Source organism: Vicugna pacos, chromosome 31 (genome assembly GCF_048564905.1).
Source record: "Vicugna pacos chromosome 31, VicPac4, whole genome shotgun sequence".
Lineage (NCBI taxonomy): Eukaryota > Metazoa > Chordata > Mammalia > Artiodactyla > Camelidae > Vicugna > Vicugna pacos.
In genome coordinates this window covers 8,320,521-8,348,084 of record NC_133017.1, presented here as the reverse complement: position 1 = coordinate 8,348,084, position 27,564 = coordinate 8,320,521, and the positions used below count along the sequence as shown (strand labels likewise).

The following is a 27,564-nucleotide window of genomic DNA, read 5'->3' as shown; positions in this document are numbered from 1 at the left end:
CTGTGTGCTCTGAGGGAGAGAGAGCACACCGAGCCTCTGTGGAGGCATCTCTGAGATCCTCCCAAAGGCACACATCTCTAACTCAGGACACGGGAATTTTTGATTGGCATCTTAGTTGGAAATCTCCTCCTGGATAGAAAGAAGCAGATTCAAGATGTTGCAATTGGATGGGCAGGTCGGCCTCTCGAATTAGTTGATGAGGAGGACACGCAATTTTCTGCAGAAGTAGGAACACCCATCCCTGCTCTGCTGACGTCATCTACAGAGATACAGAGACGCGACTCTAGGGGGAATTCAAAACCCACCAACCTTTCTTACCGACGTCCCCACTTTATTCTCCTGTCAGGTCTCTGCACAAAAACTGTGGCTCATCCCCAAATATCACATACCCATCACCCTGTACCACTCTGTGTCTGTGTCCAACTTGAGCATTAAGGCCTGTGAACGTTACTGTTAAATCGTGTCCCCCTTTCAGCCCGTCTCCCGCCATCATCCCAGCTCAACCTCGTTGTCTCTCTCCAGGTCAGCAGCACTCTTCCCACTGGCTTCCCATCAGCTTACTTTGCCCTGCTTCCATTGTTATTCCCCATACGTTACCCACAGTGGTCTTATTAAAGTATGAATCAGATCAAGTTGTTCCACTTTGCAAAATACTTTCGTGATTTTCCATTGTATTCAGAAGGATATCCAGAGTCCCTACCAAGGCCCTATGTGATCCGGGCCCTCACCCATCTCTGCAGCCTCAGCACTCACCGTTCTGCTCCAGCCCATCTTCACCGCCCCGATGGTCCCTACCAGGACAACTGTGTTTCTAACTCCAAGTCTCGTACTTACACTTCTTCCAGCCTGGGAGGCTTTTCTTGTCTGTTACCTACGTGGCTTATTCTTTTGCTTTATTCAGGACTTTGTTCAAATTATTTACCCTCAGAGAGGACTTATCTGACCAGATTATTTAAAATAGCACGCACATATTTCCTATTCAAACATTTTCTCTCCTAATATGCTTTATGTTTCTTTGTGGCATTATTAGTACCTGGCAGTACATCATATATTTATTTGCTTACTAGTTTACTGACTGTCTTTCTTACTAGACCTATATTCATGGAACCACAAATAACTGTTTTAACCAGTAAATTTCAAACCACCTTTAAATGAATTCTTTTATAAGTTGAGAATTTCAGAGGCTTCCACGGGTTGCTTAGGGGAAAAAAGAAAAAGGATTCAGGTTGAAATAATTTATTAAGGACCTGAGAGTTGGTTATTTATTTTATACATAGTAGTGTGTACCTGTTAATCCCAAATTCCTAATCCAGCAAAAGACCTTGCTGACTACTATTTTTAAAAGACTTTTTTTTTCTTTTTAAACTGGGGTTGTTTGAGATCTCTTTTCTTCTTTGTTATTTTTCTTTTTTTTAAAGACTTTTTCTTATTATTTTTTTTTACATTCAGGTACCGCAAATTGAATCCAACACGTACTCTACCCCTTGAAATATACCATCCCCTCCAAAGACAATTATTTTTATACTTTGACAATACAATATTGAATTAAGATTTTTGTTCCATTTTCCCTTCATAGAGTTTATAACTGAGGGAGAGAGTCAGAGGAAGCCCTGGGCCAACCCTTCCTTCTCAGCGGGTCACTACACAGCAGAGGAGCTTGGCTGTCTCCAGGCCCAGCTCACCTTTCTGCTCTGAGGGCTGACTCAGGCCACTTCTCTTAAAAGCGGCGTGTTAGAAGCAACAGAAAGACAACTAGCGAGCAACAATGACAAAACTGACCCACCTGCAGTTGGACATCATCTGCTCTGAAACGAACCTCTTAAATCTCTTCTTCTTATCAGTGGATGGTTTTCAAAAATATTCCCAAGGAGATGAATCTCACTACATTTTTCTGAATTTCTTGGGCCTTCTATGACTTTAACTGCAGGCTTGATTTTCTGCACAACATCTGCAGGGAAGCCAGGCAGAAAAACACAGTGAACAGACCCTGCAGGCCGCGGCTGAGGCCTCCAGTCAAAGCATCCTTGTAGTGCAGAGCCTACGTTCATGGGACCAGTTTCATTACTGCTGTAATTAGTTCTTGTCCAAGTGTCCCACCGGAAATGTTTCTAGATAGAACGTGGCCTGACGCAGATGAGCAGTGGGGATGTGGGATGCAGATGGCAGAAAGATTGGAAGGACAAAAGGGAAATATTTCTTCAGGCTTCAGTTTGGAAGATTTCTGATTTTTATATGGACATTAAACTCGGTCAGGCTGAAGCACCATTTACTCTAAGACGGGGTGATGTACACGTATACCTACAACTTCTAAAAAATATTTTGAAGCTGGGCGTGAGAACCTAGGGGACAGCTTTGAGTGACACCTCCGTTCCAGGATGCCTATGATCTCGCACTCACAAAGAGGAAAAGAATACACATATTTTGCCTCTGTAGTTCTATGTGAAATTATTTTGACCCTTGCCGGATGGTGTAAGATCAGAGAGCATGTAGTCTTTCTTACATCGCAAAGACGACAAGTCTTCTTGATGAGTCAGACTGTTTCCGATGGCCCGGGGTCTGTGCCAGACATTAGCTGTCTAGACAAATACCACAAAGCCCCCCATCCCTCAAGGAGATCACAGTGTGTTGTGGAAGAGAAAAATTTAAATAGGTTTTCAAAACAATGTGGTAAGACTCACTTGGCATCATATATACTATATGTTCAGAGGGGCTCTTGCACTGCCTGGGGCAGGGTTCTAGAAGGTAGGGAAGGTGTCAGAGAGGAAAAGCTTTCTGCACTGACATCTGACGTATTCCAGCAAATCTCTAGACCAGAAGAGTGCGTGCTGGACAAGGGAATCTCGGCAGCTTGCGTGTCTAGTGCAGATGTCTGGTCGTGTCTAAGAGCACTTTGCACTTAGGGAAGGAAGGTCAGTGAGGCTAGAGGCTGTGGGGAACTAACGGAAGCTGAGGCTGAAAAAAAGCAGCAACTAGGTGATGAGAAGTTGTGACGTTAAGTCAGGGAGCATGGACTTCCTCACATACGCCGCGGGGAATTCTTTGGGGTTTTAAGGAGGAGAGTGCCACATATTAGTCATTAAAAGTGAGCAAAGTGGATTGTTCACTCTAAAGAACAGCACTGGGGAGACTAGCAAGGGGTGGGAATTAATGCAGTGGGGGGCGAGGGGCGGGGACTTAGTTGGGGGACATTAAGGAAGAGAATTGTAGTACTGAAGGGGTTAGGGAGTGGAAAAGTAAAGGAAAACTCCCAGATGTATGTCACGGGAAACAGATGGGATAGTGATGCCATTGTTTGAAGAAATAAACCTAGTTCTGAGCGAGTGTAAATCCAAACATACAGAGCTTGAGATTTTTATGGACTAATCAAGTGGGAATGTCTACTTGTCAATTATAAGTATATTTCTGGGACTGAAATGAAATGTCCTTGCTGGAAAAGATTTGACAGATAATCAGTGGACAGAGAGAAGTTGAAGCAACGGGAATCAATGCCACCCACTGACATTTTTATCAAAGAAAAGGGAAGAGGGCACTTCTGGTTCAGAAAATATGGCAGACCGGAAACTTGAAGACGCACTCACTAAAGACACATAAAAACGTAGGACACAATGCCACCAAACTTTTCTTTTTTTCTTTTTTTTTTATTTTACAGGCACCTTTATTGTGGTATGATTCCTGTATAGTAAATTACACATATTTCACATGTCCTATTTGATCAATTTGATAGATGTCTACACCCAGAAAACCATCACCACAATCAAGATAGCTAACATTTCAATAACTCCCCAAGTGGGACACTTTTCCAATTCCCATATTTATCCCTTCTCATCCCCTTCTCTCCCTGGTAACCGTAAGTTTGTTTCTGTACGTCTGTGGGTCTGTTTCTCTTTTGTAGTTAAGTTCATTTGTGTGTTTTTTTAGATCCCACATATAAGTGATATCATATGGCATTTTTCTCTTTTTCTGGCTTACTTCACTTAGAATGACTATCTGTACGTCCATCCATGTTGCTGCAAATGGCATTATTTTGTTCTTTTTAATGGCTGAGTAGTATTCCTTTGTATAAATATACTACTACATCTTTATCCAGTCAGGTGTCGATGGACACTTGGGTTGTTGCCGTGTCCTGGCTAATATAAATAGTGCCGCTCTGAGCATTGAGGTGCATGTGTCTTTTTGAATTAGAGTTTTCTTCTGACATATGCCCGAGAATGGGAAGGCTGGATCATGAGTTAAGTCTATTTTCAGCTTTTAAAGGAAATTCCACACTGTCTTCTCTAGTGAAAATGTAGCCCGTTTTGTGAAAGCAGAGCCATGCTCAGAAAGTAACGGGTATTTCTAGGGGCCAGACATGAAGCGCAGTGAGTGTGGCCTGTTCAACAATCAGAGGGCAGTCTGCCAGGGCTGGGGGAGAGTGACAAGGGAAGTGTGGTACAGGTAGGATTCAGACCACGTGGGGACCTGCCAGGCTGGGATAAGGAGCCTGGACTTCCAGTCATCCCTTGGTAACCATGGGGCACTGGTTCCAGGACTCCACCCTGACGTCAACATCCATGGATGCTGATGCCTCTTGTATGAAATGGCATAGGACTTGCATGGAACTTATGTGCACCTTCCCATGTAATTTATATATATATATATATATATATATATATATATATATATATATATATATATATATACATTTTTTATTGAGTTATATTCATTTTACAGTGTTGCATCAAATTCCAGCTTAGAGCATAATTTTTCAGTTATACATGAATATACATGTACATTCGTTGTCACATTCTCTTTTGCTGTGTCCTCCTGTGTACTTTAAATCATTTCTAGATTACTCACGGTATCTAATACAACATGAATGCTGTGTAAGTAGTTGTCAGTGTATGGCAAATTCAAGTGTTGCTTTTTGAAACTTTCTGTTTTTCCATGAATATTTTCAAACCACTATTAGTTGAATCTGCTGGATAGGGAGCCCCTAGATACGGAGAACCCCCAACCTCTTCCTTTCCACCTCCTAAATTTCCACTGCAAGTACTGAAGGAGTCCAAACATAGAAGAGCACCATCTACCTGCTGGAAACGCTGAGAAATTCCTTCAGCTTATGTAGCGCAGGACAGAAGGTATAGGGACAACTAGTGGCAAAGAAGGGCCTGCCTGGAGAGGAAGGAGGAAGGATCGCAGTGGAAGCCAGCTCGTACCCTTACTGGAGCTAGCTGATAGCAGTGAGGGATGCCGAGGAACTGGAGACACGTCACATGGGGGGCGATCCTGGCCACCAGGTGCAGGGTTCACATAGCTGAGACCCAGTTTGCAAGATCAAAATAACAAGGGGGGAGAGGGGCTGCCTCGGTCCCAGGATCCTGACAACGGCCACAGCGCCGTGACTCCAGCTAATACGGCTCCCCTAGTAAGCCAGAAAAAGGAAACTCTGAGCCAAGATATTGCATATTCCACCGCAGGCACACGGATAACTAGATCTCTAAGCTGACAAAATGTAACCACCAGAAACGGGAATCTTTCCTTTTCTCTTCATTTGGACCTTTGGACAGGGAGCCACACATCTCTGACAGGAACCATTTTTAATCCAATAGAGAGCTCACTTTTTCAGGAATAAACATGGAGAAAAAGAGTGGGGTGATGGTTGAAAGCAGAAGTCAAAGTGGAAGCCCATCTGAGAAATGGTAAAAACATGCATCTCAATGAATCCGAGTTATGGCGAAAAGAAGGAGGAAGGTTAAGGAAATCTCTATCCAGCTGACAAGTCTAGCCAGTCATAAAAAGACAGGAATTTAAATCAAGAAAACTTTTTTGTTTTTTTGGTGATGAAAAACAATGCCATATTTTAAAATAAGTCTTGGTCCATCAACAACACGCTGAGAGTTGTTGAGAAGGAGAATATAAAGCTGCATATATACATGAAAGTGCTCCAAGTCCAGCACTTGAAAAAACTTAGCGAATCATGTGTCCAGTTGATTTGAAAATCCTGATAAGTAAATAACTCAAAAGTGGGAAAGACATGGTATTAAATTGTGGTAGTGAGCAATGAAATCCAAGAAGTTTATACCTAGATTTTCATTGTTAATATAACAAACTGAAAGCGACTGTCAAAAAGTAGTAACTGGAGGACATACACACACACACACACGCACACACACACAATCTGGAACAGCAGAGAGGTAAAATATGCTAAATTTATCATTATTGTGGAACAGGATCTAATAGATTATTTCATTTTTGATAGTGTTATAGGAATACTGGTCCAATTACATATAAAGTTATGAACTTAGAGATGATTTATAAAAGTTTAGAGAGAATTTTCATTAAAAGGCAATATACCTTCCAAATCATTGAAGAGAAAATTATCAATAAAAAAATTAATCAGTCCAGCTAATATGGAGTAAAAAGACCATATTTAACATCCTAAAATAAACCACAAAATGGATACAATATATGAAACAATGATTTTTAGGACACGTGAAAACGATCATCCAGTTGGACCCTGTCCTGCCACCCCCATAACAAGGCTGCTAGGCCTCCTACTGCCATCACCAAGAATGTCCACCAAGAGGCTACATTTCCTTCCTCTGCTCCTACTGCAGAGCCAGTCCTGAGCAGTCCTTTTCCAGGTTTTGGCAGGCAGTTCCCAGAAGTGCTCTCATGGGCTTTGGTCCCATTTGGCCACTAGCAAAGGGATCAAGGATGAGCAGTGAGCCTCCTTCCTCATCCAAGACCTAGGAACCTCTCTGACTTCTGAGCAGGGCTTCACTCTTGTCTGCTGTCTGGTACTCTCTGCCTGGCTTCCCGAGTCCCCGGCTTGGACAGCCTGCACGCTGGCCACAGCCCATCAGAATCTGTTCCCCTGCCAAGAGGCCACGTGTAATCGTGAGCAGGGCCCCAGGCCTCTGGAGCAGCGTGGCTTGGACTGCGTCCTGGCCCTGGGAACACGGGCTCCATGCCCTTGGTTGAGTCAGTTAACATCTCTAAGCTAAGTTTCCTCATCAGTAAAATGAAGACATATCAATATGGAAAAAAAAAATCAGAATCTGGGGGGTAAAAAATTTCTGGTGACTGAAGATTTTTTAATTTTGAATTATACAGCGAAAGACATCATACAAATTTTACTACTTCAGAATTCTAAAAGACAGCTTCTACTGTTAAAACTAATGCATGCACATATGCACAAACACACGTGCAGACACACTGGCTTTGCTCCACATACTTCCCTATGCACACAAACGTACATGGACTTATGTACCACACACACACATAGCATACACACAACCACACATGTCCTCAGGCACACACACACACACACATAGCATACTCACTACCACATACATCACCTGGCGCACGCACGCACAGCCACATACACACTCACAGTCACGTACAACACAATTCCCCAGGTGCTTGTGTGTGCACACACACGTCATACACACCTTTGGCTTTATTCTAAATCTATTTACAATTGAGGGTCTCAGTGTCCATTGTTTTATCCTCTCAGAAGATCCTGGCTTCGGAGCGTGAAGCAGGAGCCCCTCCACCCTGGAGATGGTCTTTGCCACTTACAGTCTCAGTAGAGCCAACATAAATGCTCTGGACCTTTGGAAGTGCAGTTCCAGAGCATACCTGGGAGCTCACATCCTATATATCTAAACATCTTAAGTGCAGTAGGTTAAAGTCCTACCTTTACAAATATACATTCATTATCAGGGGGAAGGCCAGGTTCAAAATTAGAATTCCCAGACTCAGGGGAGTCCTGCAAAGAAAGTGAGTGTGTGGGGAGAGCTGATTCCAAGACTCTGATCACTAGCCTGACTCTTTTCTTCCCAATGCTGTGTCCATCCCTTGCCATAAGGGGCCTTGGATGTGCACAGGGGGACACTCAGAATTCACTTCCGGCTCTGCCTATAACCTCCATGCAAACAGCTGCCCTTTGTCCTCTCTGTGAGTCTTGGGAATCTGAATTCCGGGGAGAGCCGGTGCAGGCACTAGAAATGGATCAGGGGCTGCTTAGGCAGGGCATTCGGGGTCCTGTGTTTCTAGAGCACGGGAAGGAGCCAATGACCATGTCCCCTTGGCCCTGCTGACTCCACCCAATGGAGGGCGTGGCCAGAGGAAGTGTCAGGGCCAGGGGGACCGTCTGCAGTGCAGGACTGAGGGCAGCGGGCCCCCTTGCCGGGGTCTAAGGTGAGAAGCCCTAAGGAAAGGTCTGAGGAGGCTGTAACGTATCTTCATTCCCATTAATTAAAAAAAAAACAAAAGCTTACCACAGGCGTGCGTGGGAAAGGTTTTGTTCTAACAAGGGAAGTGACTTGCCAAGGTCTGGCCATAGAGGGTTGGTGGGCTTGCCAGGTTGATGAGGAACCAAGAGGCCGTTAGCCTCCCCTGGGTCTAAACACTGTCTGAATTCCTCCAGGTGACACTTAAATGCAGTGAGACATGGAACCCTCTCAAGTTGTTAAAATATTCATGGTGAGCCATTCAACTCTCTCCTCACTCTTGGCTATGAAAGCACGATAAACAAAGGTGGGAATCTCATCAGCCTGTTGGTTGGTTCACTGTCCATCAGGTGCCCCCTCTTGTAGGAGCCTTTATCATATCACTCAGTGCTGATCCATCCCAGGATTACAGCTGATTTCCTGCAGGTGGCACCACTTGCTGGTGACACGAAGGAGGCATGTTAGCCACCTCCCAAACACTGAGGCTTCTCCTGGGAGGAGCCTGCAGACCCCCAGTCCAGCCTCTGCACAATGAGGCTCCTCAGTGTCACTCCTGGCTTGCTGCCCTGGCCAGAACCTCACTGGATTGTTGATAAATGTCACCCATATACCACATCTAAGCTTGGGGTCCAGATGTGATCATGGTTCTTATTTTCTTCCCATCGATGGATTGTTTGATCTTCATGTAATCGTGTCGGCAGGAAGGCCAGTACCACCCTCTTGGGGCCTCCCCGAGCCGCCTCTGTCTATAACTGTTCTAGCGCCCCAGGGGATCGGGTCTGAAGCCTGGCACTCAGACACGAAGATGACAGCTGGAGAGACAGGAATCCACACCTGCTGTGGCTTCTGCTGAGGCTCGATGTGGCCATACAAACGGATCCCACAGGCCCTGAATTCACTTGACTCGCTGCAGGGATGCTCCCACACTGCCGTGTTCCCCCCAGAGACTGAGAGCTTTCTGCTTGTTCCGGAAGGCCCCACCCCCGAGTGGACACTGGGTCCAGTGGAGGGTCCAGCCTGCTTCCCAGCCAGCCCTTAGGGCTTTCGTGGGGCCTGGAACATCAACTAACCTCCCCTTAGGGGCCCGTTTGTCCTTTCCAGCCAACAGACCTATGTCATAAGCACTTTAACTCACCTGAGGGTGTTTTCCTCACTTCAGGGACAGTGAGGATTGGGTTTCCTCACACTCCAAGTGCCCCCGGTCTGGATGCAGACAGTCTGGCTCTCCCCCAAGTCCTGCAGGTCCCGGCCACACCTGCTGCTGGTCACTGAGTCTGTGCTGTGTTCTCTTCCAGGACAAGAGGTGCACTCTGCCCCCACCAGCGGTAGCAGAGGCGGCGGACACCCAGGTGAGCTGGGGCCTGAGACCGTGCCTGCAAATCAGTGCCCCAGAAGCCGCTGGTGACTAGAGGGGCCACGGGGCAGAAGCCAGCATGCGAAGGGAGGAGGAGGAAGGTTCAGGATAAGGAGATGAAAGGGGGAATGAATAGCACCGTGAAGACCACGACCATGAAAGGGAAGAGGAAAGATAGTGACAGCTGGAGTGGTGTCGGCATTAAAAGCTGTGGGTTTTTTTTAAAAAAATTTTATTAATTACCAATATATATTGACAGATTTCTGATTTTATGAAAGATTATGTGCCATGTCATATAACAGGATATAGTATGATATTATTTATTTAATTATACATAATAGAAGATATACTAGCATATTATGTTCTGTTTATTTATTAGCAGATAGTATATAATACATATGTAGGTGTTTATATACATAATATATAATTCATGCACCTATATAACATATAACCCATAACAAATAATGTAAGATTATGATTAATGTAAAATATAACAAGATTACATAACAATAATGATGTAATATTATCCATTGTATGTCTTGGTTCATGAAACATTCTCATTGCAGGTGCCTGTCAGAGGTATTTATGTATTAAAATTAGTATTATAAGACACAGCTATGAACTTATCACCCAGCATCATAACAGGAATATTGACAGTGACATACTGTGTCCTCTTTCCCTATCCTGCTCTTGGCCTCCTCTCACAGGAAGTAACCAGCATCCTGAATCCTGGGTTACCATTCTCTTGTGTTATTTTCACACACACAATATTTAAGATCAGTTAAAACAAATGAACTGCAGGTACATGCAACAAAATGGATGAATCACACACTCTATGTTAAATTAAAAAAGTAAGCCCTAGAAGGTAGCCTATAGTGTGCTATGCTTTTAACTGTGTATATATATGTCAACTAAACTCACTAAATTAAGAACAACTACAGCTAGAGTCCAGGTGGGAGAGAGACAGATAAAAGGTGAGGTGAGCAGATTTGCTGCAGGTGAGCGAGTTCCTTTCCAGTAACATGTCATTCTCTTTGAAGCAGGAGGCAAGGCCATCTGCTGGGAGTCAGGGAAGAGACACAGGGAAGCTTAGAGGTGTGCAGAGAGCAGAGAATGTTGACACGACTGAGTGATAAGTGGGGAAATGTGCTCACAAGAGAAATCCTGGAGGATTGCCTGGCAGTGGCAACATGGTGGTCATTGATTTGTAGTCTTAGAAATTTGTGCTGGGAGAGCCTGTTTCCTGCAGGCTCAGAAAAAAGAGAGCTGGGTGAACCGAGATGGAAGTCATCCTGGTGAGGAACTGAAAAGATCAAGGGTCAAGGGAGTTTTGTTTGTCATAAAAAGAGGGCTGAATGTGGATGCAGAGCTGGAAGGTGGGGAAGTGGAAGTAAGAGGAACGTGGACAGGCAGGAAAGCAGAGGAGTCAGCGCTTGATGCCCCAGTGAGGGTGAAAGAGGGCCAGGGAGGCTGGTGGAGAAGCAGCCGGACGGCTAGAGGTGGGCACTTCAAGGAGAGAGGCTTGAACCTGGAAGGAGACAAGCCCGGGTATGAGCCTGGGGATAGGGTGAATGGGGGGTGGCTGGCTCAGGCTGACGGAGAAGAAGACCCTAAAATGATCATACTGGGTGGTGGAGGGAGAATCAAATTTGATGTCTTGATGGTAGGAGGTGAGGCAATACAGAGCTGGTGGTCCAGGTGCTCCTGACTGAGGCAGATGAGCAGGGAGGCCAGGGTGGCAGGCACTTCTAGGAAAGGATCTGGGTTTTCCAGGAGCTCCCAAGAGAGGAGGAGCAATGATCTGAAGGTGGAAAGTGAGCACAAAGAGGTCAACCCAGGCTCCTGATCAAACGGGGGTGTGTGAGGGGGCAAAGTATCAACTCCAGAGATGGTTACCCAGGAAGCAGGGACCACGGGTGAAGTGAGGGGACACTCAGAGAAGTGAGGGAGGAAAGTCTTCTGGGTGTAGGGGGAAGAGAGGCCCCAGGACAAAGGAGCACAGAGGCACAGTGATGAGGATGGACTGGCTCTATGGTGACACTGAAGGGTTGGCTGAATCTTTGTCCTGAGGGCTTAGTTTGGGGGGACTACTGGCCTCATGAGGACTCCCCTCTCAGCAGCCTTCACAGAGGCTCTCACTACTGAGAGCTGTGTGGCCACAACTGTTCCCGGAGGGGCTCTGCCTCCATCTTCTCTTATCAGACTTTCCTGCCCAGCCCCTGACTGCCAGCGAGGGAGCCTGGACCTCGCAACTGCTTCCCGTGGAGGGACAACGACTCCTCGGAGAAGCAGGCTGATCTTACTTTTCTCCGTAACCCACGAACTAGCAAAGGGCCAGCCCATGTGTGGGCCATGTAGGGGCTCGGATACTTACCGAACTAACTCAAAGCAGAATAATAGCAGAGCTGGAGGAAGTGACCACTGAGCTCACAGAGTTCACTGCCCACACCCCCATTCTACAGATGGGGAAACAGAGACCAAGCATTGAAGCAGCCTTGGCCAAGGTCACGCTGCTCTTAAATGCTGGCCTGTGTCGGGCATGCCAAGTGATGAGCTGCAGTGAAGGGGCTGAGAGGGGGCTCTGGGGCTTGACAGCTTGGGTTCAAGTCCCAGCTCTGCCATTTATTAGCCGTGTGAATAATGAATGTCCTTACCTTTAAAGTGGAACTCATAGTGGTGCCTACTCATTGGATTGTCGTGAACACAGCGTTCCTGGAACAGCAGGACAGAGTTCTGTAAGGGTTTGCTGTTGCTTTGGTTACTATTATTATCACCAAGTGAACCCTGAAATGAAGAACAAAGGCAGCAAGAATTTTTATTTTAAAGGGTTTTAAAATCCTCTGATGAATGATTCATTTCATCTATTCAAGTTTGCATTTGACCCTTATTAACAACTACACAATGGATGACTTTTGAGGCAATCTTGCTTCATGTCTTTTATTCTCACTTTCGACACAGGCTACTTAACCGGCAGCAGTTCCTTTTCCAGGAAGAGGGACAAAAAGTTAAAAATGACTCAGTGCCTCTCGGTCCCCAGTGAGTTGGTTGTGACCTGTCAACCCAGCTTTGGGGAAGTGCCCGCTTCCCCTGGGCTCACTGAGCTGCCCCGCAGACTCCAAGGGGAGCCGTACCCCCACACAAATCCAGTCTCTTGGTTCCTATCTTTGCTTCAGATCCCTCAAGGACTGCCCATGCTCCAGGGCCCCATCTGCCCCACCAACCTTGGCTGCTGGACTCCAGGACACTATCCTGGGTCTCAACCATCATCTGTTCCTATGACCGCCCCACTACTCTACATTTTGTCCTTCAAGTGTGGGCTCCTGTGGCTCGCCACACAGCAGGGGTCTCCCTGTCCTCCACCTTGGGTTACTGCATTGTCCTGCACGGTGCCTAGCGAAACCGTGTGGAGGCAGGAAGAATACAGAATAACAGGTGCTCAGAGGGGCTGCCTTTCCCACTGCAGGGGCCCTGGAGAGCTTTCTCCCAGCTTATTATTCACAGGCACTGAAGCTGTGGAATCTCGATCTCACCAATTTAAAGGGCATCATCACTAATTACAAAAGCAATCATTTCTTCAGTAGCAAAAGGAGAAAAGACTTTGTGTTCCCCACCTCCAACTTTTTTCCTCCACCTTCAGATGTTTCTCATCTCTGGGCAAGGGTAGAAAGCAACTCACAGAATATTATTTTTCAATGTATTTTCCCACTCTGAAGATTGCTTTCCCAGAACTGATGAAGGCTAGAATGGTTTAGCTTTCCTGGACTGAGTTTTCAGAAGCCTGGGGGGGAGGGGAGAGGGGGAGGGGAGATAATTCAGCAATATTGAACCTAACAGAGACATTAAAAGTTTCTATTCTAAACAGAAAGGAAGCAGGGTGCTATAGAAACAGGACAACCATATTTGGAAATGCAATAACGAGTTACAAGAGAATAAACATAAAGATGTAAAAATGAAAAAGGACATCAAAATAAAAAAAGGTGGGAATGGGAGAGGGGAGCAAGAAAATATAGATTTTTTTTCTTTCATTTTTTTCTTCGTTATTCTTAGGATGTGTTGGAGCTTACATGATTATCAGTCTAAAGGAAACAGATATAGTAATGGGTTGATATATTTGAAGAATAAGGTAACCACAAATCAAAAGCATACAATAGAGTCACAAAAAAACCAAAAAGAAACAAAATCAAAATGGCTTAGAGACTTAAATATTAAACAAGACACTATAAACTTCTCACAAGGAAACATAGGCAAAACATTATTTGACACACATCTCAGCAATGTTTTCCTAGGGCAATCTCAGCAACCCAAGCAACAGAAATAAAAGCCAAAATAAATAAATGAGACCTAATTAAACTTATAAACTTCTGCACAGCAATAGAAACCATAAGTAAAACAAAAAGACAACCTATGGAATGGGAGAAAATATTTGCAAAAGATGAGACTGACCATGGCTTAATTTCTAGACTATATAAATAGTTCATACAACTGAATAAGAAATAAATAAACAACCAAATCCAAAAAAGGGCAGAACAACTAAACAAGCAATTCTCCAATGAAGACACACAAATGGCCAATAGACATATAAAAAAATGCTCAATATCGCTCAATTATCAGAGAAATGCAGCTCAAAACTACAATGTTATCATCTCACACCAGTCAGAATGGCCATCATTCAAAAGTCCACAAACCATAAATGCTGGAGAGGTGTGGGAATAGGAAACACTCCTACATTGTTGGTGGGAATGTAGATTGGTGCAGCCACTGTGGAAAACAGTATGGATATTCCTCAAAAGACAAAAAAAAAAAATAACTTATCACCTAATCCAGCAATCCCACTCCTGGGCATATATACAGAGGGTACCTTAATTCCAAAAGATACCTGCACCTCAAAGTTCACAGGAGCACTGTTTAAAATGGCCAAGACATAGAAGCAACCTAAACGTCCACTGACAGATGACTGGATAAAGATGTGGTATTTAGATATAACAGAATATTACTCAGTCATAACAAAGAAAGAAATAAGGCCATTTACAGCAACTTGGAGGGAACTGGAGATTATCTCACTAAGTGAAATAAGTCAGACAAAGACAAGTATCATATTATATCATTTATATGTGGAATTTTTTAAAAAATGATACAAATGAACTTATTTATAAAACAAAAACAGACTCACAGACTTATAAACCAAACAGGTGTTTGGGATTAACAGATACAAATTAGTGTATGTAAAACAGACAAACGACAAGGATTCACTGTAGAACACAGGGAGCAATATTCAGTATCTTGCAACCTATAATGGAAAAGAACCTGAAAAAGAATAGACTATGTATATGTACAACTGAATCACTATGCTGTATACCTGAAACTAACAAAACAGCTGTATATCTGAAACTAACAAAACATTATAAATCAACCACATTTCAATTTAAAAAAATTGATAAGCTCTAAATACCTTTATTCAAAGAAAATCTTGAAGTCTTCCCTCTTACAAAACTTAAAATGTGTAGCTTGAGCAGGACCAAATTATACTGGATGGGCAGTTACATACTTTCTCCAGCACGTCGCCCATGCTACACACACATCGTTTTCCTACAGGTAAGAACAGCCCTGAGTGCACAGGGAGCGAGTCCTTCTGGGACAAGGTCTGTGGAAGTGGCCTCCTTGTCATCGCTCCATCTCACCAGGAGGCCAGGATTTTCAGAGGTGAGGGGACATAGAGCTCATACACTTCAAATTGATTTCCCGAAAAAACTATGGGAAAACCAAATTCACCTGCAGTGTGTGAAATATGAGCAAGGCCCCTAAGCAGACTGACAAGCCCAAAGTAAGATGGCCTGATGTTCAGATCGGAACCAGAACAACGACCACCTGGTCCCTTTTAGATGACCACCGCCTCACCTGCAATGAACTGCACGTACTCAGTGTCAGGGATGTTTCTGTTGAGACTTGGGAGGTCAAAGGAGTCGGACCAGGGAATCCAGACCTGGTTGATGTTGGGGCTCTGCCAGTGGTAGAGGTGGCCCCAGTACCGGCTCCTCCATCTTCAGCAGGGTCTTCAGGAGGAAGGCAATGTGGATGCAGATGTTCCTACGGAGGCTGGAGCCCTCTGGAAGGTTGAAGTCAAACAGAAGGTACCTGGCAGGGAGCAAAGGAGAGCGGGTCTTCAGGGCCAGGCCTCTTCACAGGAATCCCGGCTTAGATAGAACTGATACAATGGGAATCCCTGCACAGCCCATGGCCTAGACTCCAGACACATTCGGCAGCTTCTGGTTTGTAAAGTGGAGGCACTGCCCGCCCATTTCCATGTGGCCAATTACTTCAAGTCCGGGAGCAGTTGCGGAAGACATCTTGGCGTCTGTCTAACACCACTAAGCACCTGACTATCACCTGAGCACCCGTTCTCCAGGGGCTCACAAACTTCTTGTTCTACAGAACCCTATACACTCTTAACAATTACTGAGAACCCCAAAAGGCTGCTATTTATGTGAGTTAAATCTATCAATATTTCCTGTGTTAGAAGTTGAATAAGAAGTTAGAAAAAGTGCATCAATTCACTTAAAAATATTAACAATCTGCTGTATGTTACCATTAATACTCTTAAACAAAATATAATTCTATTTTTCAAAACAAAAATCATTAGTGAGAAAAATAGCAGTGATTTTAATTTCTGCAAATATCTTTTGGACTGGTGAGAGCTGAATTCTCCTATCTACCTCTGCATTCCCTGTTTTTTGATATCACAGGCCAAGTTTTCCCTGGAAAACCCCACAGGGACTCGGGAGAGTAAGAGTGTGCAAAAGGCAGGTGACATCCCGGCGTTTCTATAAAAATGGTCCTGCACCTCAGGGGCCTTAGATACACTTTGATAACTGCTGCCCTATCCTAGGTGAGGCTCTTCTACACTAGAGCCAGGCAAGGGTCCTGGATTCTGTAATGAGTTACTGCCACCACACCCCTCCCTTCTCTGTGTGTTTCTCACAACCTCCATTACTGCAGATGAGGATGTTATCCTCAGCCAGGGCCTCTAATCCCATAAGACTGCTAACTTCAAGAGAGAGGCTCCCATCTACCATCCCTACACCCTGCATAGTTTATTTTGAGTTAAGCCCTAGATAACTGCTTATCGGCACTGACCCTTGTGTCTTATTCCTGAGGTTGACTGAAGGAACCAACATCTGGAATGAACTGAAATTTCCCTGCAAATAAACAAGGCTGATAAACCACCCCATTCCAACATCTGATTCTGGGGCTCTTGAAAACCCTGGTAAGGCCCCGCTTCATACAAGATGGGTTCTCTGCCTGCCCTTCCCGGGGTGTTCTGGGAGAACTCAGCCACCAAGGGAGACCCAGACTCGCGGCCCCAGCCCCAGGGCCTGAGGGGGAGGAAAGCTTGAGGCTGTGCCCAAGCCCTGCCCCGCCCCGCCCCAAAACGCTCCCCGGCACCATAGCCCTCCCCGGCCACCACCCCAACCCCGATCCCACCACAGTTCATGTCCACCGGCCCCGCCGACGGCGCGGAAGTACGTTTACCTTCTGTGGGACGCCGCCCCAGACAGGATGTCTGCCGCCTACTGACCAAGTCAGAACTAGTCGCCCAACCAAGCAAGCCGCCAACCCCAGAGGCAAGCACCGCCATGGTCCCTGGCAGCTACACACTTCCGGAGCCCGCTCCCCGCCCCAGAAGCGCACTGTGGCCCGTGCGAAGCGCGGCGCCTGTAACCATGGCAACGCCGCGGGGCCCTCCCCTAGCGCTTGCGTCGTGCGTCCTCCCCAGTCTAGATGTGCGAGGGCAGAACTTGTGGAGCCAATGGGAGCCAGGGCACGGCCAGCACGGGGTTGGGGGGAGGCTTATGGGACAGCTGGGCGGGGCCGGGGAGGGCGGGGCCGCGCGGACATCCTCACCTGCAGGTAGCGCCGGCCGGAGGCTGGGGCGGTGCTGCCACCAGTGGGCGGGGCAAGGGGCAGCGAGGCAGCGGGGCAGCGGGGCAGCGGGGCAGCCGGGCAGCGGGGCGGGGGCACCCTCACCTGTCTGTGTGTGGGGATTAGCCTGGGCTCCGCGGCCTCCCCTTGCACCGGACGTGGACCCAGGCTGCCGGTGGGCAAGATAGAGGACTGAGCCCAGGCACGCACGGCTGGCCAGGTAGGGCACCTGAAATGCAGATCCGCCAGGCCCGCTGCCGGCCTTGAATACACTCTGCTAGGCAGTTTCCATGAAGACGGGATCTGTCATAAGAGGGGAGGTAGGGCTGGGGTGCCAGATGCCGGGTTGGGTGCAGTCTCAGAGGAGAGACACGGTGAGAGAGCGCAGAGCGGCCCTTGTGTTGGCTGGGCTAAGAGTTTGGGGTATAGGTTGGGGGTGGTGTGTGCCTTGCTCTGTGGTCTCCCCAAGAACCCTCACTCCAGAGCAAGGGGCTCTGCTCCCCCCACACGTCACTGCACTCCCTGCCTTCCCCAGCACCACCTGGGGTGTGGTCATGTCAGGGCAGGGAAGGCCCAGGGAAGGGGCTCAATCAGGGGGAGGGGCCACTCTGTAGGGATGCTGGACCTGACAGCGATGCGGTGCTTCGGAACTCCCCTGGGATGGGTTTCTAAACAGTGGAATGGAAGGGCCTCTCCTTCCTGGGGTGCAGTTGGGGAAGCTAGATCCATCATGTATGTCAGCCCTGAAAATGGAGGCTGCACTACATCCATTCCTGGAACGAAAAATCAGGCCCCTCCGGCCAAGGTGACTCAGAAAGTCATTCAGCAATGTTCGGGGTCCCCAGTTTAGGCTTTCAATTAGAGCTGAGCGGCTCAGGAGGCCAGAACCCTGTCCGTGACTCCAGGAGTAGGCTTTCTGCTGGGGTACAGGATCCTCACAAACACTTGTGTCCTTGTGGGTCACTCCCCTCTGACAAGCTGGGAGGCAGGGTGCAGTTGTGGGAAATCGTGTTTCCATGAGGAGAGGGCCACCAAGTGGTGGGGGCACAGGAGACAGTGAGAAAGAGTCCCGCAGCCTTTCTGGAATCAAAAAACTAGCAAATGTGGAAAAGTGCATAATTTGTTTTATTGAACAGGCTGCTTATGTACGTTTGGAGGGCCAGGTTCAAGGACTCTGCATCCCTCCAGGACAATAGCCTCAAGAGTAGAACAGACAGAGTATGAGGAGATGTGTGGTTTCTCCCAGGAATGAGGCAGAACAGGGATTTCTGCAGATTTACAAGGAGACCCCGACCACTGAGCATGGGGTTACAACCCCACGTGACCCTTGTGGTGTTTGGGCTCTGGGTCTGGCCTGATCATGTATTATTCCAGGTGAGTTCCAGAAACTCAGAGCGTAGAGATAGAGAGGCTGAGCTTGGAACCCGGTGTGGAGACGGAGTGTCCATTATCCTGAGTCCCCTCAGCCAAATCACTGTAGCTGAGTTCGAACACCACCCAGGCCCCCAGGGTGGCCGTGGAGGGAGAGCAAGCCTGGCAGGTGACCCAGGGGTCCCACTGCTCTTCCCCTCCCTTATCTTTGTTCCCTTTCTCCCCGGAAGGTGTGATTGTCTCATGTCATGGTGACAAGCCATCTCTCTTCTCTGTCAGGTGGGGTCCCCACCCCCGCTCAGCCTTCTCTCTGCATGGATGCTGAAGGACCAGGCTCACTTGAAGTTCTGAGCTTGAGCAGTAAGTTGGAAACAAAGAAACCAATGGAAACAAAGAAACAAGTCAATGTGGCAAAGCTCCCCACCACAGAGAAGCTGCCCTGAGTGGAAGGGAGGGCGTGGGCATGCCCATTTGTTTCCTGTCTCCCAGTGCTCTTCATTTTCTTATTGCAGACCTGCATGGTTACAACAAAATGATCTGCAAAACTGAAAATATTTACTCTCTGGGTTTTACAGAACAGGCTGACCAGCCTCTGCTTCCCATACCGGTCAAGTGATTGGAGTACCTTTCCAGTTTGCAAACATCTGGGCAGACCCAGGTTTACAAAATTCTTTAAGAGTAGTTACGGAGTTTTGCTGCTAAACATTTTTTACTGCTGTATACTTCTGAGCTGAGGTTGTGCTGTGTAATTCTTAGCCGGGATTTTCTTAAACTGTTTCTCGTTTCTTATACCAGACACCACTAAATTCCAAGGGGAATGGGATGTTAAGGAAGCCATGGAGTTTAGGAAAAAGTTACAGATTTAATTTCCACATAAGCATTGATGTATCTCCATCCTAGGCAGTATCGGTTCTGCGGTATTGATAGGGGAACTAAATAGCAACCAAATTTATAGAAAATAGTGGGTCATTTTGTATACAAGTTCTTCTTCTCAACATTTTTGTAATGTTTACAGTTTAAGATGACCATTCCTGAGAAACAGGCAGCCTCTTAGAATGAAATAGAATTTTCCCTGAACCATATTCAATTTTTATTTTGTAGACAGCAGGAAGGGCAATCACACATCCAACACTTGGGGACCTCAAAGATAAAATGTAACTTTCTGAGAGCACACACCCCCCGTCTCCCCCTGCTCTTTTCACTGTCCCACTGTCCCTGAAGGCTCTTTCGTAACTCATGCTCCTGACTCTAGTAGCTCTACCTCCTCGTTCCTCAGCTGGTAAGTTTACTTTTCTACTTTGACCAAGCAAACTGAAGCCAACAGAAGAGAACTTTCACCAGCAACTCCCAGCACATCCTCTCGCCTTCTGATGTCTGTGACCTCACTCTCGCTGCCCCACCTCTTATTACAGGTGACATCGAAAGCCAGATCATCCAAAAGTCGCCATGGGGGCCATCCATCCAATCTTCTCCAGGCTGTCACTCCCACATCCATCCTCTCTGTCACTACCTCATCTATTTTGTTCTCCTGCTTGTTGTCTCCTATCAGTATATAAAAGTCCGTCCTCTTAAAAGAAAGGAACAGCACTCCTTGACCCTAATTCGCCCCCACTAATTGCCACCCCATGTCTTTGCAGCAAATCTTTAATGAGTAGTTTAAACTCAATGTCTGCATATTCTCTTGAGCCATCCCATTTTGCACCCACTCTGGCTGTTCCCCTGATCCCTTGCTCTATGGAAACTGCTCTGTCAAGGCCATCAGTGACCCCACATTGCTAAATATAGTGGTCAGTTTTAAGTCTTCATCATGCGTGGCCCTTTGGCAGCATTTGACCCAGCTCTTCCATCACTCCTCCCCCGTGTCCCTGCTTTACTTGGCCTCCAGCCCATCACTCTGCTTTCGATCCACTGGCTGGTCTTTTGCCAAAGTCTCCTCTTTTTTCCAAACATTTAATGCGAATGTGTCCCGGAGTTGGGTCCTGCGATACCTTTGGTGGAAGCAACCAGAATTGGAAATTGACATGCCCTCAATTTCTCGATATGTCCAAAACTCCCTGATTTGCCTTTTCCATTTGGAACTCTCTCCCTGATACTCATATTCTTTTTCTTTCATTCATCTTGCTTTCACATTCATACATGTGTTCTACTGTGTAAATTACTTTTCCAAATTTTGAATCAGTCCATACATATCATGTAAAATGCTCAGATCTCTATTATTTCCACTAAGATGCTCATTCTACCTTAGAACCTTTCTGCATTTCTGTATTTATATTAATAAAGTGAATAGTATTTCTACAAGCCCCATAGTTAAACAGTGTGTTTGTTTGGGGCTATTATGTAACATGAAATAATGATACATCAACATAATCCTTTTTCATTTAATTTTATGTAGCAGCAAGATGAGGTTTTTGCATTGAAGACTGGTTTTATTGAAATTTTACCTATGTTATGGACAGTCAGTTTATGTGAAAGCCCACATTTCTCCCCTTTTCTGATATATTTTCCATTTGGCTATTATAACATATAACTTGGCATGAAATAAAATTCCAAATTCATTCACATAATAAAATTAATACATTTAAATTATATTTTTTTAAAGTTAAAAAGAAAGAAAAAAAACCCCAGACTCGTCTAACTATTAGGAATTTTGGTAGCAATATCTTATAGACTCCTTAACCATGACATTGAAGAACTGAGCTGATTCTAGCCCCTTTCCACCTGCTCAACCCCATCTTGTCCTATCCCCTGTGGATGGAGGGGACATCCATCCCATTTTCCAGGTCTAGATGTTGGAACGATGTTCTTTCTCTCTTTTTCTCTTAAACACACACACACACACACACACACACAGCAAATCCATCTTGTTAGAAAATTCTGGCTACTCTGTCTTCATTAACCACCTACTCCCTGTTCCCCACCCTCCTAGGAGCCACCTTCAGCCACTTCTTGGACACCAAATAGCCTCCTTCTTCCATCTTTGCTTTTCTACAATCTCATCCTCACAGAGTCAGAGGGAGCCTATAAAAGCATACATTGAGGGGGTGGGTGTAGCTCAGTGATAGAGCACATGCTTAGCATGCATGAGATCCTGGGTTCAAACCACAGCACCTTCACGAAAATAAATAAATTATCCTCCCCCCCCAAAAAAAACAAAACAAAAGCATAAATTGGACATCACCCATCCCATCAAAACTCACTAAAAGGGTCACCATTTCATTAGGATCCAAAGTCGTCCCAAAGTCTTCCAGGACCCGGCGTGCTCTGCCTCTCCGCCCACACTCTCCCCCTCAGTCTGGGGGCCTCTGGCTCTGGCTCTTCCTTCTTCCTCCGGATCTATGCTGCTTCAAGTTCATTACTCCGTGAGATCTGCCACGATTGCCTTGTTCCCTCCTGTCTGCCTCGCACCCCACCGCCATCACCTGAGTTTGCTCATATCACTCTTATTTTTCCCCAAGCTCTTGCTACCCCCAACATGCTGCCTGTTTCCTCTGCTAAAACTCTGAGCCCCCAGTGATGGGGAGTCGTGTCTATTTTGTTGAATAATAAAGCCCAAGAGCCTTGGGAACGGGTCTAGTTACTAGATTCCCATATGTAGTAGGAGCTTACACAGATTTGCTGAATGAATGCAGAAGTCCTGGTCCAATCCGATGGAGCACTTCTGTATCCTGCTCAAAGAATAACTCTCCTTTCCCCCGAGAGGGGTGACCACTTCCTTGGTGATCAAAGGCAAGGTCTATTTTCTTTATGCCGTTAACCTTAGGTGGGGAGACTGGGGGATCTTCATTTATATTTTAAAATTTGATTCACTCTGTAGTTTGTCTTCTGTCTATGTATTCTTTTGAGAAACCATTTATGAGTGATCATTCTTCCATCAGATTGAACAGGATCCAGGGGGAATTACCAAGCCTGTTCCATCGGACATCCTATGTGTCATGTCCTGTGACCCAGTGGATGCTCAGCACATAAGTGAACCGACAGGAGTGAGTGAAGAGATGGGAGCATCTCATTATTGTGTTGGCTGCACTCTGTCTGATGCCTTGAGATTTGGGGGTTTACAAGTACGGAGGGTAGAGGTCAGGTCCTCTGTGATCTTCCTGAGTGCCCTGGCCTTACCCATTCCCCCAGCCCCCTCTGGGCAGCCAAGGCCAGGAGCTGGGCTACCGGCGATTGTGCTGATCATTAATCCACCTCACCCAAAGTCCGGCGGTAGGAGCGGCCAGCACAACTGGTTATAGACCCTGGAGTCAGGTCCTTGGAGGAATTCCTCACTGAATGATGTTTTGGACCTTTTATTTTTCTCTATAGCCTTCAGCTGAAGAAACAGATTGCCTTAAATACACGAAAGTTGAGGACACCTACTATCCCCATCGAGCCCTGGTGGGGCTGGGAGTGTGCTGTTTGTACAGCCGGTGGGCTCGTGTTGCTTTGGGCATCCCTGTGCCTGAATTCCTGCAGTACACTCGGTGGTAAGGATGGGGGTGCCTGGCAGGGATGGAAGCGGGTCGGGAGACTGCACAGCTGGGGTGATGTTAACCTGGGGTGAGAGGGAACCTGCTGATGCATGGCATCTCGGTGTAGGGAACTCTCCACACTCAGAGGGGTTCCCACTCCCGCCGGGGCCCTTTGATCAGGGTGCTGGGCTGTCAGCACAGCAGGGTCCCTGTGAGGATCATGGTGCCTTCAGGCAGTGGGAAGTGAGGGGTCAGTGGCACCTAATGTGTTTCCTAATCTGCAAAACTGGAATGATGTTAACCATCCTGCAGGTTCATTGATGGACTGGGACACACTAGACAACCAGGAGCTAGAATTCCTCTGTCCGGATTGTTTTCCTTCCTTCCCACTATTTGCTCGCACAAGCTCAATCTCTCTGTCTCTCTCTCTTTCACTTGTAACTTTCTCTCCTGCTCTGGTTTCATTTGATTCCCACCCTCCTCCCAATCCCCAGATGAGTGAAATTAATTTCTGTGTGTCAGTACCAAATTCCCGGGAAAGATGCTCTGCCCCATCTGGATTTATTGTCCAACCCATCAGTTGCAGCCAGAGGAGAGAGTCCCTCTGTGACCAGTGCAGGGGCTCTGCCCAGCCAACCAGCCACCACTGTGGGAGCACATAGCTCTCCGAGGAGGAGGTACTGGCTGTGACTTGGTGTCACTAAGTGTGAATTTATGTCTCCACTTGCCCCACCTTCATCCTCCTAAAAAAAGATGAAAATTAAACATTCCCGAGATTTGTGTCATGGAACACTCAGGGTGGGGGCTAAGAGGGCTGGATTCCCTGCTGAGGGTAAGGGGCTGCAGTGACTCCCCAGTGAGAGCTTGTGAAGGGAACAGCACCAGCCCCACCGGACACTTAGGGCGCTGAGTCTGCGTGACATTGAGTCAGGCTTCTGATCACAGCTCAGGGGTCTGATCCGACTGGTTAGTCTCTGAAACCAACCAGCTTTGGATTTCTCAATCCCTCCATGAGGTTTTACCTGAAGCACCAACTTCTGTATCTCTGAAGACAGATGATGAGGACCCTTCACGTAAGGCATTTGCACAGCCCTGTGCGGGAATTTGTGCTGCACGGTCTGCCCGGCGAGCTGACCGAAGTTGGTATTTTACTGATCTTAGAAATAGTCTGGTTTCCTGATGCACTGTTTCACTTAACAAGTAACAGAAGCAACCTCTGTCTGATAAAAGCAAAAAGGGACTTAATGAAAAGTTACTGGGAGGTTGCATGGAGTTGCCCAGACCAGAGCCGACCCGGGGGCCGTAGGAGATGTTGGGGAGCCCTAGGCACCAGGCTGGGCAGGGTGTCACCAGGCCCCCTGCTGCCCCATCAGGGACCCCCCTCCTCCTGACCCTCCACCTCAATGCAGGTTCGTGTCCCGGCAGGGCCATGTCACACTGAAGCCACCAGCACACACCTCAATAGGGGAGTTGGCCCCGTCTCAGCTAAGGGCGTGCCTGGTGTGGGGAGAGGCCCAGTTAGAGGAAGGCGGTTCCCCTACTGTTCCGAGTTAAGGTGCAAGTCAGTGCCGGTCACTCAGGGGAGCCAGGGTGGTCTGACCTCATTGTGGTGACTATGCCGTCTGAGTTCACTTATTACTTTTTAAGTTGGAAGGCCCAAGAGGGAGAAAAATTGGAGGTTCTAGTACTTATTTTATATTTCCCATGTACCAGGTATAGTAAGCAAGCCACTTGGGACAAGGCCTAGAGCAACCACGTTAATAGGTCATGGAGCAAGTCGTGCAGTCAGGCCCCTGCAGCCCTGAAACCCATGTCCTCATCAGCTCCGTAGTTTCCAGTGGATGCTGTAGGGATTTATGGGACTGTGTGCTCCTGTGGGGGCTGGGATGTGTGTGTTTAAATCCACATCTTCAGAAATTCGGCTAGAACCACAGCCAATTATTGTCTGCATGGAGGCAGAGGAGGGGAGGCTTGCAGACTCTAGTCCAGCTTGTGAGGAGCTCAGAAGTTGCTCCTTCTGTCCTTAAAATACCAGAGCTGAGGGAGCTGAAAACCCACTGCTCTTCTTAGATCCACAAGAAAACTGAGGGGGAAAGCTGCTCCCAACCCAGAGAGGCAGCCGGGCAGGCTTAGAAAGTCACAGCTCCCAGGGCAGAACCGTCTTTTGTAATAACCCCGGGGGCAGGCAGATTTAACAGGTCCCTGAGGCCAGCGGGAGGCTCAGCGTGGGGAAATCTGAGTGTGACAACTCCAGGGGGCCAGTCAGATGGGCCCCCTGCTCTTTTCCATGCATTTTACCTCCAAGAACGTGTCCTGTTCTCAGAATGAAGTTCAGAGGAAAATTCCTCATGCTTCCTGCCTGGAAAGGAGAAAATAACTCTATTGAAATACACCCAGAACATTCTGTTTCATTGGGGGTAGTTGTTTTTTGTTTGTTTTTTTAATGAAAAATTATTTTACCAGAGCCTAACCAACCTGGGAGAAGGGAAATCCCTTCTGTCTCACCCAAATTGGGGTGGGGGGAAAGAGACACACTGGTGGAGGTCACAGCTCAGGGCACAGGCTCAATGAGAACTAATCACAGGACTGCAGATGCCCTGCTCTGTCCTACTCCCCCAACACCTTATCTCCATGACAGTAGGGCCCCTGTGTAATAACAGGAATAAAACTAAAAGAAGTAAATATCTCAGGAGTGTCTAGGGAAAATCCAAAGACAGCGGGGAGATGAAAACAAGGACACGCAGGCTGTTTTAGCCTCTCACACCAATAGCTGTAGCAAACTACACACAGCCCAGCCCCGGTAGATAAACAGACAACCTCACAGAAGAAATTATTTATTTTGGTTCTCTTACCCAGTGCATTCCATGGTGCATCCTCGCCTAGAATTGAGTGGAAGCAAGTCCATCTCAGAAGGGACATAACTGAAGAGGGATGGCTTCCCAGACTCTGATGGGCAGAGAGAGCACCAGCCTGGGTGAGAGAAAGGTGAGGGGTGGGGTAGGGGGTGGGCTGCCTTCTTCCCCAAATAAGGAACCTTCCTGAGGCCAGCACAGTAGGAGGGAGGGCCATGGGGTGGAAGCAGACAGACTTCTTCCTGAGAACTGATGGGATGCCTCAAAGGGACCATTCAGGTGCCCAAACTGGGCCCTGAGGGTGGGAGCCAGTCGGTCTGACTCAGAGCCCAGGACTGAGGTGGGCGCACAGCAGGCCGGTCTTACTTGGCCGGATCCATTTCAGTTCTCCGAAGCCCTGTGTAAAACATGAAGCGTGGACGGCCTGGTGAGCACAGCTCTGCCCTCAAGACCTGTTTCAACTCCTCTCTTCCCGGAAAACAGCATCTCTAAGCCCGTCCCTGGTGACCTCACAGAGATCACCCAAGTGGCCCAGGCTAATGACCGGGAACATGTACCTTCCTGCAGGCAACCCCTGACGTACACTGATGCATAATATACTGGCAAAGAGTGAGTCCCTGTGCATTGGTCTAACAGCTGCCAAAGGCCCAAGAGGTGGTGTGTGGGACATGCAGGGGTGCAGGAATGTAGGCAGTGCAAAAGTAACTGATGACAGGTGTGCAGGGGCTGTGGAGGGCGCAGGCAGTTCAGGGGATGCGGGAGTGGAGGGATGCAGAATTGCAGAGAGTAGCAGGGGTGCAAATGTGCAGGGAGTGTAGGGATGCAGGGAGGTGCTCAGGAACGTGACCAGGATTAGAAGGCAAGTGCACATTCTTGCAGTCAGCCTGACCCCGGGAGGCTAGTACAATGCTTTGGGGCGGCGGCGGCGGCGGTGGCTGTTGGGAGGCTGCCCGGGCAAGCCGGTAGATTTCTTCTCTTCCCTGCAGCCTGGCCTGGGGTGGGGCTTGGCCGCCAGAGATTCGCCAGATTTTAGACTCCAGGTAAGCTTGCTCCTGGGAGGTGGGGCGGTTAGGTCAGGGGGCGGTGGCAGCGACAGAGGGGCGGAGCGGGGCTGCCCCTGGCGAACTGGTGGAATAGCTGCCTTGTCCCGGCTGCCGGGCCTGGGAACGGCCTCGGCTTCCCCAGGTCGCCGGACACGCCTGCCCCCTCAGCTTGCTGAGTGGGGAGCGGAGGCGGTGTCGTTAAGCTGCGGGGCCCACGGGGGGAGGGGGGCTGCAACGGGGAAGCCAGTCTATTCGCTCCGCTCTCCCCGGCTGCGGAGCCAGGGGCGGCTTCTTCTGCCCTAGAGGCGGGACGTGGGTCTTCAGGTGAGCTTGCTCCTGGGAGGCGGGGGCGGAGGCCGC

At 47.6% G+C, this 27,564-nt stretch overlaps 2 long non-coding RNA genes across 2 annotated transcripts in view; one reads left to right on the top strand and one right to left on the bottom strand.

Annotated features, from left to right (window-relative positions):
• LOC140690699 (uncharacterized) overlaps positions 1-26,646 on the top strand; it is a 316,124-nt gene extending 289,478 nt beyond the window's left edge. Inside the window, exons 7-9 of the long non-coding RNA XR_012065958.1 lie at positions 23,164-23,324; positions 26,166-26,283; positions 26,547-26,646. This is a non-coding gene — a long non-coding RNA (uncharacterized lncRNA). The remainder of the gene's footprint in view (positions 1-23,163; positions 23,325-26,165; positions 26,284-26,546) is intronic.
• Positions 10,559-17,122, bottom strand: LOC140690698 (uncharacterized). Its single transcript, XR_012065957.1, has 4 exons — positions 17,098-17,122; positions 15,466-15,702; positions 12,225-12,354; positions 10,559-11,371 (listed from the first exon to the last, which is right to left on the bottom strand). It is a non-coding gene; the product is annotated as an uncharacterized lncRNA (long non-coding RNA).
• Positions 26,647-27,564: the final 918 nt, after the last annotated feature.